At 34.7% G+C, this 15,681-nt stretch overlaps 1 protein-coding gene across 3 annotated transcripts in view; it reads right to left on the bottom strand.

Moving 5' to 3' along the window:
• The window catches only part of LOC150099809 (neuronal acetylcholine receptor subunit alpha-2-like), a 285,794-nt gene that overhangs the window by 228,543 nt on the left and 41,570 nt on the right, over window positions 1–15,681 (bottom strand). The window contains exon 1 of one of the 3 annotated variants that reach the window (XM_090404518.1): window positions 12,084–12,157. The exons of the other annotated variants lie outside the window; for them this stretch is intronic. The gene's annotated coding sequence lies outside the window, so the exon portion shown is untranslated. Of the gene's footprint in view, window positions 1–12,083; window positions 12,158–15,681 lie in introns of those variants that run through there. 3 annotated transcript variants of the gene reach the window in all.

A 15,681-nucleotide genomic window follows, 5' to 3' on the forward strand; every position in this document is an offset into this window, starting at 1 on the left:
TGTATCCTGTGTGTTCACGGGTCCGGTTTGCCTGTCTGTGGGATGAAAAACCCCAGGATAAAATGGGGGAAACCCTACTGTTCACGCCCGGCTAACTTGGCTATGGCTGAGGGAAATCCTTAAGCTCCTCACGTCTCCGACGAGAATCGAACCTAGGACACTCCTTCCCCAAGCATATGGTTGCGAAGCGCACAGCCATTAGGCTAACTGCGCCGACAAATAATAATGTAGCAAGCTGAAATAATAAACTCTCTTACTCCGGTTAAAATTTTGGCGTTGCAGGATTTTGTAAAAGCTAGGAGATGGAAGAAAATAGGGATGTCTATTACAACGTAATTGTTGCAAATAACGCCCGCTTAAGAAAAAATCTACCAAGCGGATGAAAGAGAATGCATTACAGTTTCAAGATTATTCTGACCTACGTAAATTACGTCAGAAAAAGTAATAAAATGGATATGATTGCTTGAGTAGTGTCCAATAATGACACTAAATTAGGTTTCCCATTTAGGATAAATTGTAATAAAATTGTAAAATCACAGTTGCTTGGTTTCTGTAGACTGGTAGGTTATTCGGATGATGGAGAAGTCTGACAATGGCTAGAAAAGAATATCTCTAGAAGAGTTTCCGGATTATCTAACCCTTATTAGCCCATGATACTAATAACAGAGTATTATGGACTAATGGGGAAAAAAACTAAGTGTAAATAAACAAATTAACAAAACGGTATGAAGAAATTCAATGTCAGGTGTGGAGGAAACCAATTAATTGGGTATGAAATCTAACTCATCGTGGGTTGAAAAGCTTTAAATACAGCGAAATTAAGCTTCCCGTTACGGATACTTGAAAATATTCTTGTGCAATTTTAAACATAGAAACGTACTTCTAACAATTACGTTTCTATTTTTAAAATTCGATCCCTATTCGAATAATAATCTTATTGCATTAAAGACAAAGACTTTTTATTAAAGAAATACAACCGTTGCACATACGTACATTTAAAGATCGCTCGCCGGCTAGCATTTTGACAAGTTACTTGTTAATGGTAATTTGATAGAGAATGTAAAATAATTGGGGATTTACAAGTGTAGCATCACATTGATGATCTACCTCACATCCTTTAAAATGATATTTTGCATACTTTTTGTAAGTTAACCAAAATATAAGTTTGAATATCATTTCAGAAGAACAAACCTATATGGATTTGATAAAGTGACACATTTTATCAAATCAAATACTGTACCGAGAATGAGTATTTCAGATTTATCGTACAAATAAAAAATATCCTGCATTATTCATCCATTCACACTTTTGTTTCTTTTTCACAAAATGAAGACTAGTGTGTGTGTCGGTAATGATGTTCCATCGAATGAACTTACAGTCGATTCGAACACACCACTACAAAAAGCATCACAAATCCTTAAGTGAGTCTGTGAAAGAAGCGATGTAGTTACTGAACAAAAATCTCACTTCCAGTTTCTGAGTGTGATTCCATTCAAAACAAGGGATCATCAATTGTCCTAGGAGCTCTACAAAGAAGAACTACAACAGATGGGATATTCGACACAAAACACAGTTCCCAAATAACAACGGATAACCATACAACGGCGGTGGAAAGTATGAACTCCAGGAAAGAATAATAGACCGAAAAAGAATACAATTGAGTACACCCTTCCACGTATTTTACGTCCGTTTTTGTATTTGGACGACTGAGTCACTCCTGCATCTTTCAAGAAAAGATAAGTTTCGGATTATAAATAAATCGATACAGTAATTGTCCTGTACCTTTTACATTGGATTTTCGATTTCCAATACCATTCCTATGTAAGCTGTTCGCATTTGCTCTGGATGTCTATCTATTCTCCCTGTCATAGTTTCTCTTGGGACCACTCTGAACGAAAAACTTTTAAAGAATAAGTGATTGAAATAAATACAGCTTCGGATATTGTGTTTTTGAGTAAAAGGGAAGAACTGCAAACCGTGGAACAATTAAAAAAAGAATATTTGTCTCGTTGATCCTATCATCACTTTTATTTGATTTTTAACAGTACTATTTGGGCTGAAGAAATATCCTTGATCAAGTGCGTCTAATTAACACAAGATCTCGTAAAACGATAAACTTAGTAAATCAGTTAATTGCTAAATATCAAATGTAAACAGAAAGAGCTAAGTTTCACGCAATCTTATGAAAAAAAACTTTTGTATTCTGTTTTCTTTTGATAGCAGAGCTAGTTAAAAGAAGATTTTTTTCTGATTACAGAATTAAATGAACAAAACAATGGAGAAAATAATTAATCATATCCATAAGGGAGAATATTCTCTTCTGTTGGAAAGTTTTGGAACAAAAGATAACAACTACTAATCTGGTTGGCCACCATAGGCAACGATATTTGTAAATGTCTTTAGGTGGTAGGTGAATGACAACCTGGTGGGAGGCCACCAGGTTGTCAGCCTTTCGTAGATGGTATTCACATTAAAATTAAAATAATAAAACACATATTTTCTGAAATTACATAGATTTGCCTTTCCTATAAATATCGATCTGGCTTTCTTGATATTCAATTTTATTTTTAATATATACTATGGGGACGAAGCCTTTTGGTCAGAAAGACCTGGGTTCAATTCCCATCCATGACGTGAGGAACTTTTATCTAGTCTCTTTCGACTAAAGGTGAGTTAACCGGTCTCGGAGGTGGAAGGGTCTTTTTATCCCCAAAACTCGGATTTTTCATCCTTCAGAACAGGCAAAGCGATCATGTGAACACATACGACTGCAGTCATAAATACTTTAAATACTTATGACAAGGAAGGCAAGGGGAAACTGACTTGCGTCATATCTCCCTAATTAATAGGGAGATATGACGAGAAGAGAGGAAGCCACAGGATTAGGATTAGGATAGTATGGGGATTATCAAAATATTTGGATTACTTTTCGATTTTCCAGCTCTCTTACGATGTTTTTTCTTACTTGATGAGAGTTGGAAATCTGAAAAGTAATATTATTTGGCAAGTGTAGAAGGCTACTGCTTTTCAACAGTTTATTGCGAAAGGAGAAGTGAGAAAACAAATACCGCTAAGTGACCTCTATCTTCTAGCAGGTCGTTCAAACTCTAAACTCTAGAAACTCGCCAACTTCTTGCTCCACTTAACAGTTTTCAGGTACGTAACACCAAGGTGATTTCGTTGATTTTAGTCTTAGAAACTTCAAGTGTTTTGATAGTTTTGAAGCATTCGACAATGAAAAAATAGGCTTCTATTCTAAATTCTAATTGAGATTCCTCAGAAAAATGCTGAATTCATCAATTATTGTCATCGAATTGTTTGCAGTTTTTTCATAGTTTCTCTCCAGTGAATTAATGCTTATCAAACATTATCATAAAAGAGGCGAAACCTGTTATTTTTACTAATCTCTAGTTTAGTTTTCCAAGTTGCATATAATTTGGTCCTATCATACTGAAACTAAGAAAAAGTTATATAAAATTATACAATGATCCAAAGTTATAGAAACGTGATTATTTTAGGAAGAAAAAAAAGAGAGATGGGATTCAATAAATCACTAATACTGACCATTTTGTTATACTCCTAAAACACAGTTTCCTTCCAAAATCGGAACATTAATTTTCAAAACATGAAAAAATCTGAAGGCCTACAGCCAACAAACTTTTAAATTCTTTGCAGTGAGCGGACTTTCGTATTAAGGAAATGATGAATAAAGATCAGAAAATTACCAAGCAGGGCATAACAGCAATACTGCCACATTAGTTCGGTGAAAACAGACCAACATCTCTTTACTCGGTTCACAGTGAAATAAATAATAAATTATATGATATATAGTAGCACTAGTAGGTGCGGCACACTGCATGTTAAAACATGGGACTGCATAAGTCATACCCACCTGGTTAAAATTAGAGCTATCGTTGTGTAATAAGACTTCCAAGTGCCATAGTATACTGAAATCGATATAGTAGTGATTCTACTAATGTGGGAAGAAGATATTTTGGATTAACTGCCTTGTGTAGTAGTAATAACAATAATAACATATTGTTCTCAATAACAAGCCATTCAGTGGTCAAGTCTTCGAATACCACTGGAACATGCTACAGATTTCTGATTGAGTGAGATCTAAGAAGTAAGGTAGTTAAGGTTGGCGACAGATTACATTATCATGTTTCTCAAATCGCTGAATATGTGTGAGTGGGGGGGGGGAGAAACAGGAATTTCTCTAATTTTCATTCTCGCTATAATATTTATTTAGCGCCTGTTTCAGCTCTCTCTATGTCCCTAGGTTTCTGTCGTCGAAAGGGAGTTTGTTTATCATGTCAGGTATGTAGACGTTTCGGGTGGCTTTGCCGTAGAGATTGTTGTACTGTATGTTATCTAGTTTGTTGACTGTGGTCTTGTTATCTGATATGTTGTTCTGGTTACTCTATAGGTTGGGCTGTAGTAATGTTTTAACATGACTGTATAGTGGCATAAGTGTTTCACCTTAAATATTTTGCGTTGGGTCAGTGCTGCCTACATAAGTGTGGGTTGCTCCCAGAATATCAGTTTTGCCAATTTATCTTGCAACCATTGTAACCTGTTAAGTCTGTAGTCTATGCAGAATGCATACGATGTGATTGCGTATCTTAAAATGTTTTCACATAATGCTTTATAGATTAGTATTTTTGTGTGTGTTGGGGCAATGTCTTTTAGGTTCAGCGCTTTGTGTATAGCAGGATAAATGTCGGATAGTGTGAGATATTTAGTTTCTATGGGTAGGGTTTGGGGGTTTTTGAATATCATTAGCTTTGTTTTTCCAGGGTTTATATATATGCCGTTTTCGGTTAACCAGTTAGTGATTTGATTGATGTCGTGTTGCATATTTGTGTAAGCGATATTTGCGTTATTGTGAATGGATACTATGGCCGTGTCGTCTGGAAGATTTTACTTTTTAAGGGAAGATGGCTTATGTCGGGTGTGTGTGTATGTTAAATAGAATGGGAGATAGGACAGCTCCTAGCAGTACTCCACAGGTTACCCGTACCTCTTTGCTGTACGCTGATCCTATACGTGTGATGTGCTTCCTGTTTTTCATGTATGCTTTAAACCACTGGAGTAGACGACCTTCGATTCCGATATGCGTCAGTTTCGTTAACAAGGTTTTGTGTGTTAGTGTGTCAAATGTTTTTGTTAGGTCAATAAATACGACTAATGTTATTCTGTTTTTATCCAATGCAGCGTTTATTAGGTCTGTGAAATCTTCCAGGAGTGTTGCTGTCCTTTATTTTTTTGAAAGCCATATTGTTTTTTGGGTATGATTTGAAATTTTTCAACGTATGTGGAGAGTTTGCAATGCACAATGCGCTCCATGATTTGGTTGATTACCGACAACGTGGCGATGGGTCCGTAATTACTTATAATGTTTCTTTTTCCATGTTTGTGTATGAATGTGATTAATGCAGTCTTTAGTGTTTCAGGTATGTGTCCCGTTTCAAACATTTTATTTAACAGTTTTTGTATAACTGGACATAGGTTAGGTTGAGCGTTTCTTGATGTCTTTTGGTTTGATTCCGTCTATTCCTGGTCCTTTGTTAGGGCTGATTTGTTGAATTGCAAGTGATAGTTCTTCTTTTGTTACTGTGGGGAACCACATTGACTGGGGCTGCTCGTGGACAGTACTAGGGGTGGCATTTCTGACAAAATGCTTCCGGTGGGCGTGGCTTTTCCCTGAGGGTATATGTGTCAATGGCTTCAGGTTGGAGGTTCTGACCAAATGCTTCCGGTGGGCGTGGCTTCCTGACGTCATTGTGAGTGACGTCATGAGTTTGGAATGTTTGGAATTTCCATGTGGGCAAGTGTGTGAATGGCTGCCGTTCTTGTGTTTCGGTTCGCGTATGGGATTATGGGGGATTTTTTTGGTTCGCCTATGGAATTATGGGTGATGATAGAGATAAGGATTCGTGTTGTGATTGGTGGGACACTTTAAACCAAATGCTTCCGGTGTGCGTGGCTTCCTGAGTCAGGAATTTCCCTGGGAGCATATGTGGTCACTGGCTTCAGTTCTTGTGTTTTGGTTCGCGTATGGGATTATGGGTGATGGTAGAGATAAGGATTCGTGTTGTGGGTGGGTGTTGTTTTCAGATGTAGATAAGTGACGTCATTTGTTATTTGTAAATAAATGTCGTCATCTGTTATTTGTAAATAAGTGACGTTGTTGTTTTGAATGGAAAGGATGATATTAGTGGATAAGAAATCGTGTCGTGATTGGTGGGACACTTCTGACCAGATCAAGATAAGATAAGGAATCGTGACGCGAATGTTTGTTGTTATTGAGTTTGGAATGATAATTTAATTTAACTATATTCTATGTCACACAAACATACAGTTTTTTTTTTCTTCTCTAGATGGTTGTACTAATTTTCCAATACATTTTGGGTATTTCTTTCCTGTTAAAGTGTGGGAATTCTTAGAGAAAGTCGTGATGGGTCTCGTGTTTCGATCTTTTCTGAATAATTAATTATATACTTAAAGTACCTGTCCTTAAACACACACACACACACACACACACACATACACATTAGACATAAAAAATCGCTAATGTGTCCATGTTGATACTCTAATATATAACCTATGATTATTCTTATGGGAAAAAAAAAACTATTCAGTATTAGAATTACGCTTACCAAACAACATGCGATCAGTTATGTTTAAGTTAAAAAAGTACTTACAGCTTTCCAGATGACTCTTCGAAATTCGATTATTCCAAAATAGTTCATTTTTATATCCACAACACAACACAAACACAAAAACCACAAAGAATGAAATTTCTGTAAATACTGTAACCTGAACTAGTTACTTCGTCCTTTAGATTACGGAGCGTAGATGGTGAGGTTTCGTCATTGCAATATCCCCCAGCGAGCGCTTTTCTTCAAAGGGGATGACATGAGTCACGTCGGTAAATTGGGAATTTATTTTCCAACACTGAATATTTCTCATTAAGTCTTTTACAGTAGGTTTTCTGAATATTCCAATTGTTGATTAACATGTATTCACAGAACACAAACACAAATCTGAAAAGAACATTTTACTTTTTCTACGGACGTGACTCATGTCATCCCCTTTGAAGAAAAGCGCTCGCTGGGGGATATTGCAATGACGAAACCTCACCATCTACGCTCCGTAATCTAAAGGACGAAGTAACTAGTTCAGGTTACAGTATTTACAGAAATTTCATTCTTTGTGGTTTTTGTGTTTGTGTTGTGTTGTGGATATAAAAATGAACTATTTTGGAATAATCGAATTTCGAAGAGTCATCTGGAAAGCTGTAAGTACTTTTTTAACTTAAACATAACTGATCGCATGTTGTTTGGTAAGCGTAATTCTAATACTGAATAGTTTTTTTTTCCCATAAGAATAATCATAGGTTATATATTAGAGTATCAACATGGACACATTAGCGATTTTTTATGTCTAATGTGTATGTGTGTGTGTGTGTGTGTGTGTGTTTAAGGACAGGTACTTTAAGTATATAATTAATTATTCAGAAAAGATCGAAACACGAGACCCATCACGACTTTCTCTAAGAATTCCCACACTTTAACAGGAAAGAAATACCCAAAATGTATTGGAAAATTAGTACAACCATCTAGAGAAGAAAAAAAAAACTGTATGTTTGTGTGACATAGAATATAGTTAAATTAAATTATCATTCCAAACTCAATAACAACAAACATTCGCGTCACGATTCCTTATCTTATCTTGATCTGGTCAGAAGTGTCCCACCAATCACGACACGATTTCTTATCCACTAATATCATCCTTTCCATTCAAAACAACAACGTCACTTATTTACAAATAACAAATGACGTCACTTATCTACATCTGAAAACAACACACACCCACAACACGAATCCTTATCTCTACCATCACCCATAATCCCATACGCGAACCAAAACACAAGAACTGAAGCCAGTGACCACATATGCTCCCAGGGAAATTCCTGGCTCAGGAAGCCACGCACACCGGAAGCATTTGGTTTAAAGTGTCCCACCAATCACAACACGAATCCTTATCTCTATCATCACCCATAATTCCATAGGCGAACCAAAAAAATCCCCCATAATCCCATACGCGAACCAAAACACAAGAACGGCAGCCATTCACACACTTGCCCACATGGAAATTCCAAACATTCCAAACTCATGACGTCACTCACAATGACGTCAGGAAGCCACGCCCACCGGAAGCATTTTGTCAGAAGTGCCACCCCTACTACTGTGGACCTAGTGAAGAATGTTCATTTGTGTGAGGAAAGGTTCTTTCTTGTAGTTTTTGGATAGAGTTCACAAAGTGCTGATTAAAGTTGTTTACCAACTGTTTGAGGGATTTAGGATCGCAAGCAAAGCTGGGCTTTTTTTTTCTGAGGCAGTGGTTCTGTGATATTGTCCAGCATTTCATTAATCAGGTGCCAGGTTTCCTTTATGTCGTTCTGAGCTGTTGTTAATTTGTTGCTATAGTAGTTTCTTTTTGCCGTTCTAATCTGTGTTGTTGGAAAATTCCGTTTTATTTTATATTCAGCTTTTAAAGGGATATTGTTTGGCGACTTCTTAAGTTGTTTCCATAGGGACATCTTTTCTTTGTATGTCTGTTAATATGTAGTCTGTTATCCATGGTTTGGAAACAGGAGGATTCTGTTTCGTTTGGAAGCGTATTTTTATTTTTGTTAATGCTGCAAGTTTAAAATTATTATATACAGCTTCAGCAGTCTAACGATGCTATCTGCATCCAGTCTGTTTTTCTGATTTTGTCGTTTACCATTGTTTCGTTTAGAATGGATGCTATAGTCGGAAGTACATGTTATGCTATATGCTGATAAGAGGTCTAGGTATTCTTCTGTATTGTTATTTATGTTCCTAATGTTTATATTCATGTCTCCTATTATTATCAAGTATTCTGAGGAACCTTCTTTTGTGGCTGAAAGCCATTTGTTTAGTTCATCTAGAAAATTTGGTGCTTAATATTTAATTCGATGCATATGTTTTCTGCGTATTTCTAATTTATAGTTTATTTCTGTTACTTCTAGTTTATGTTTGGTAAATATTATTATACCACCGCCTCGTTTTGTTTGTCTGCAGTGTTTGTGTTGTTGGAAGTGTGGCATTTGATAGGTGGATGCCTCTTCGTTTGTTGTGGATACTTCGGTCAGTATTAAAATGTCTATGTCGTCTATATCTTCCTTCAGATAAGCTTGCAGGTTCAGCCAGTATTTTTGAACGTTTCTGATGTTGATGTAGAGAATAGATAGTCCTTTTTGGGGGATAGTCACTTGTTTCCATTCTGTTATTGATTTCAGAATGCGGCAATTATCGTGTTCCGGGGTGATTACATGTGCTTGATAGTGTGCATTCATGTTGGTTGGTGTGCTGTTCCCTTCTTTACGAGTCATCAATATTCCTTTTGATGTGGCAGCTTGTTGGGGGTCTTCTACGGATTTTATTTGGATTGGTTTGCGTCTTCTGTCTTTTTAAGGAATATTTTGCTGTCTCTTATCTGGTAATTTTTTTCTGATTTTACTTTTCTTGTTTGGTAGAATAGTTTCTGATAATATGGCGTTAAGTATTCGAACAAGTACAGTATATTGGGGTATTGTCGTGGGCTTCTTTCAGATCCTTGACTACTGGTTATTTAATCCTACTAGCTTTTATAAGTGTAATTTGTGTTGGATTGTTGGTGAGTCGCACCACCACAGGAGGAGGAAGGGAATTATTTTCTCTTTTCCTTTTTTGTGGTAACCGATGTACTGACTAGATATATTTTGATTCAATGGTAATGCTAATTTTTTGGCTTAGTTGTATTATGGTGTCTTTTAGATGTTCCGTTGCAATTTCCGGGAGACCATCTATAAGGAGATCATTTTTATACTGCTGTTGGTTTAAGAGTTCATTTTTATACTGCTGTTGGTTTAAGAGTTTGCACTGTTGCTTTAAAGAGTTTAGTTCTTGTCGTAGTTCCGTTGTCTTTTTAGTTAGATTATGCTGTCTTTCCGTTAGCTCTTTAACCCAGTTTTTAATTTCTCTGACGGTCTGTAATACATCTCCTACTGAGTTATTATTCAATTTAATAAATTCCTCATATTGGTTGAATTTTTCGGCAATCTGCATGGTGTGTTTTTCAAATAGTTCTCCAACAAAATCGATTAAACAGTCCTTTAGGTTTTTTAATCTATTTTCAAGTAATACAGTCAAAGTTGGCTCACCTGAGTTTCCGTTGTTGTTGTTTTCATGCCCTCTGCTATTGATTGCTGCGTTATCTGTTTACCGCCTGCAGTTGAAGGCGACATTCCTTTGTTTACTCTACAATGCGGACACTTCCACTCATCATGCTAAGCGTTATTTTCGCTTCCAAGTGGCCTCGGACAGTCCCGAACAGAGAAAATGCATGTTTCTCTGGCAGTCCCTGCATGTTATGTGGTTTTCTTCCCCTCTTAAGTCTTCGTAGCATTTGTAGCACTTCATATTTCTTGTTTGACGATCTAGTTGTAATTTCTAATATGGCGACTTCCTTTGTTCTCTTCTCGCGTAGTTGACCAACGTATACTTCGAACTTTGAATACTTATAACTTACTTATTACTTAACAGATACTTACAGTTTTAGGTCAATATGTTCGGCTTGAATAATGGAATTCACTGATACACTTTAAATTTTAAATCACCAGAAAAAATCTACATTACAACTTAAAATATGGGAGCATCGAAATAGCGTGCTTGCTACCGCTTGTTGCTAAAGCGCCAATAATAATAATAATAATAATTACAAAAAGGAACAACAAAATAACCGATACGTGCGCTGGAAAAATAAACCCTTGCCTTGCCAATTTCTTCGAGATACTGAGAACAAATTTCACGTGAACAAGACATGGCAATGGCTACAATACGGATACATTAAAAAAGAAACAGAAGGATTTATTCTAGCAGCTCAAGAACAGGCATTACAAACTAATGCAATCAAAGCAAAAATTTTAAACATCAATAATAACAGCAAATGCAGATTATGCGATCAGAAAAATGAGACTGTAGAACATCTAATGAGTGCCTGCAGCAAAATAGCCCAAACTGGCTATAAATACCGCCATGATCAAGTGGCCAAAATAATTCATTGGCAGTTATACAAAAAATATGCCTTTCCGACTTCTGATAACTGGTGGCAGCATAAACTAGAGACTGTATTGGAAAACGAAACAGCAAAATTCTCTAGGACTTTAGAATACAAACTGACCGGCATATGGAACACAATAGACCTGACATCACAATTATCGAACATCGACAGGTTTGGATTATCGATATTGCAGTACACAGTGATAACAACATCAACAACAAAGAACTGGAAAAAATTACTAAATATCGTGATCTGGCAATCGAAGTTGGCCGACTGTGGCTTAAACACCAAAGTCATCCCAATAGGTATCGGTGCACTTGGTGGAACTTCAAAGAAGCTGTCCAACTATTTACAGCAATTAAAAATTAATGAAGTGACCCCATATGACCTAGAAAAAACAGCGTTACTTGGAACAGTCCATATTTTACGACGCTACCTGACAGACTATTCTTAGATTCTTTGGTAGAATCTGAATTGTTCTGTATCACCAGTCACATTTTTGTTTATATGATATCTGTGTATCAATTATGTGAATAAAATAATAATAATAATAATAATAATAATAATAATAATAATAATAATAATAATAATAATAATAATAATAATAATAATAAATTAAAGAGAAATTATATTCTTGGTTTAATCCTTTATCCAACTGTAAGAAAACAAACTTTGCGCGAACTTTGTTTGCTTGGATAAATAATTAAATTAAGAATATAATTTCTTGGCATTTTTGATTTATAGTATAACGAAGTGAAAACACTTTCGAAATACATTTATACTTATCGTATTAGAATGCAATAATATTCTAACTTCTCCCCATTGCCTTTTTCCTGATAGGAAGATATGTCAGTGTTGCTAAAATTTAAAAATGGGATATACAGGTAATGAAAGTTTGGGAAACATTACTCTAGCCAGCCATTTACTTCAAATCTAGTTATCATTCTCACCCTAAGAATAAAATTTACCACTTCTGTTTTCAAGCGGCTTCTCAACTAACTCCCATGCAGAAATGATACCTCTCTCTCTCTCTCTCTCTCTCTCTCTCACTCTCTCTTTCCATTTGAGTTTTCCACATGCCTGCAGATCATCACCAAGACCATATGATCACTCGGAGCCGCATTTATACTTTTGGAGGCCCGAGGCGCAACATCATTATGAGGCCTGAAAAATAAGCAGTATTTCAGTTTATTGAAATTAAAAGTCAACATTTCCATAATAACTCATTTTAATAACACAATGCAACATTGGAATACATATATTTGCATTTTTAAAAAAGTATAAAAATAAATCAGTTCAAATTTAAATAAAAAAAAAAAATAACGTTTTTTTTTTTCTGGGTTTGGTTTTAGCAAATATATCTATAATATCATCAAAATAATCGAGTCCATTACATCTGATTCAATGCATAATAACGAAAGGTCACTTGTTTCATTTTGGTGCAAGTTTCTTCTTAATTAATTTGTTATTTGTTTCAACACTGAAAATGAGCGTGCATTTTAAATAGGCATCGTCAAAAATATTTTTAAAATTGTTTCTACGTTCGGAAAAGTAAACCTTAACCCATCGTTTATAAATTTGTACATATTTTAATTGAAGAATTTTCTTCCTTTATTATTATTAAAAATTGCTTCACTTAATCAGTAAATATTTCTGGATCAATATCCGTCCCATAAGTTTGTAAAATTTTATTAATGCTAGTTTTGTACTTGTCGTGATCTATATCTTTCTTCACAAAATGTCAAACATATCTAATATGTCGAAATAACTTTTTGTTCTTTCATTAATTTCCAAAATTAGCTTATCGCAAATAACATTAAAAGTGTTCACAGCGAAATTTTCTTTCGAATGTAATATAATCTCATTGTTCGATTGTGAAACTTCGTCACTCATTTTAACTCTTTCCTTTTCATCTTTAAATTTTGTCTCATCGGTTAATAAATTCGCTTCTTCATTTACAGCAGCAAAACTATTTCTTATATCTAAAATAAAACCAACTTGTAGCATGTATTCGTGTTAAAATTTTGTCCCACACAACTGTTAAAATTGCTGTTTCTGGTTTGTCAAAATGTTCACCCAATGATGAGCTCTCTAATTTAGAAAAAGGTTTTTCATGAGGAGAAATGGTTCAAGTACTGCGTCTTTAAATTGTTTATATCCACGTTTCAAAGCTCGGAATATAGCGTCAGCTCTTGCGGACCACCTTGTTCCACTTAGTCTTAAAGATTTTTTAAAACTGTTAAAGATTTTTTTTTTCTAAATGTTTAAGGAGTATACCCCATCTTCTTGTTGAAGATAAAAAGTAATTATATACATTTTGAATAAAAGAAAAATATTGCACTGCTTCCGGACAAGATTCCGCTGCATAGTTGCCAATTAAATTTAAGGAATGACTAGAGCACCGTATATAATATGCAGAGGGACTATGTTTTTTCAGTCTAGCTTGTAAATCTCTATAGATACCTTTCATATTGGCAGCGTTATCATAGCTTTGCTCTCTGCACATTTTTATATCGAAAGATAATTCTTCTAATTTTTTTAACACTACCTCTTCTAAATATAAGGAATCATGTTGTGTAATACTTATGAACCCGATAAATGTTTCTCTAATGTCAGAATTTGCGGCAACATACCGAAATATCATAACTAGTTGGTCATTATGGGGCAATGTCTGGAGTTGAATCGAGTATTATTGTAAAATAAACAGCTTCCTCAATTTCAGATATTAATATTTCTCTTGTTTTTTAGCTATTAACGCTATGAATTCATTATCAGAACCACAGTTGGCGTAATTTTCATGTGATGCTTTAAAAATCATCAAATTCACTTAAATGATGTAAGCACGATAAATAATTTCCGCAAGAATCAGAAAAAAATATCATTTGTATTTCCTCTAAATGCTAGTCCTAGTTTACTCAGTAACTTAATGATAGCTATTATTCTTTTTAAAATCTCTCTCCAGTAATTTTCTTCAGATTGTATTTGTTTCATCAATTCAGAATCAATTCGACTGTTTACAGAACTTGATTTTCTTTTGCGATATGTGCACATCGCTCCTATATGCTCGTGATCACATAAGGTTCGTGTTATATTTCCCCAGTCATTAAAACCCTTAATTAAGATATTATTTGACTTAGAAAACAATTTACGAACAAAGCAGTAAATTGCTTTGCTGGTTTCGGAAAAAATTAGCCACTCTCGTTTCTTCTTTGTTCCATTCGCCTTTTTACAGTAAAAATGTGATTCATTTACATTTCTGAGATATATTCTATTGCGTTCTGTTTATTATTTTTTTAAATTTTCGATTTTACCAACATTCTGAGGCATATTTATTAAAATATGCTCGATAAACTGTTCATTAATAGTAAGTGGCCACACTGCTATATCTGTAGGATAAGAGATAGCTTGCTTGCTGGTAAGTACAGACTCCGATTGAAAATGTTCCTCAGAATCCTCTTGCTTTGTTTCATTTCTTTCTTTCTCTCCTTCTATGTTTTCCACATCATTTTGATGTTCTTCATTTTCACTTTCATCTCCTCCTGATAATGATATCAATGTTTCGTTTTCATTCCGAGAAGTGTGAAGTACAACTTCAGTTCTACGAAATTCTTCGTTTTCAGAACGCAAGAAAGACAAAATTGCCCCCTTTTAACTATTTAGCTGTTTTTTTTTTCCTTTTCTCTGAGTCGTTTTCTTTTACTAGCTCCAGATTCAAATTTTATTGGCTTCATTATGTGTATTAATTTATCAAAAGCGAAATAAATATTTATTAAATCCAAAATGAACATATAAATAAAATAAACAATTCCGTTAAAAGCTAAAAAAATACAAAAATAGAAACAGTAGTATCTTGGTTTTGTTAAAATAAAGGAATAAGAGTAAAATAAGAATAATAAATTAATTGAAAAATATATTCTTACCGACTGCGTCAACTACTTTAACTATATAATTAGGTATATATACAGGTAACCCTCGTATAAAGCTGATGTTCGGTTCCGCAGAAATGCCGCGTTATATAAATCGCGTTATGCGAGACTCAGACCACACAGAAAAATTAGGGTTATGTTCTGAAATCGTTTTTTTTTTAATTATATAAACAACAATGACATATCCAACAAAAAATATTTTTTATTTAATTCAGGTAATTCATGTAAGTTAAGAAAACATAAACTATGAAACAAAACACGTAGTATAAAGTTACAAAAATACAAAGTGTACGCAAACTTCATTGCACATAATGTATAAATGTTTTAGGCAAAATAAAATAAAGTCCATATTTTAATCGTTATCACTGTCTTCAAAACGAACATTTCGTAGATGTTCTTTATTTACGAGGGGCCGGATGTCGTCATCACTTGAAATCTCTTGGATATCATTTGTATAATTCTCATTGCATACTTCGGCTGGTTTATTATCAAGAAGTCAGTAATAAGACCTTGCTTATCAATATGGTGCAATTTTTTTATTAAGTTCATAATATGGAGCTAAACAAATATCCAATTGTCTCGTGAATTTTCTGGAGCACTCCACTGAGGGATCATTATCCAT

The sequence above is a fragment of the Typopeltis vanoorti genome, chromosome 14, assembly GCF_054136105.1.
Source record: "Typopeltis vanoorti isolate ZY-2024b chromosome 14, IOZ_Tvanoo_1.0, whole genome shotgun sequence".
Taxonomy (NCBI): Eukaryota; Metazoa; Arthropoda; class Arachnida; order Uropygi; family Thelyphonidae; genus Typopeltis; species Typopeltis vanoorti.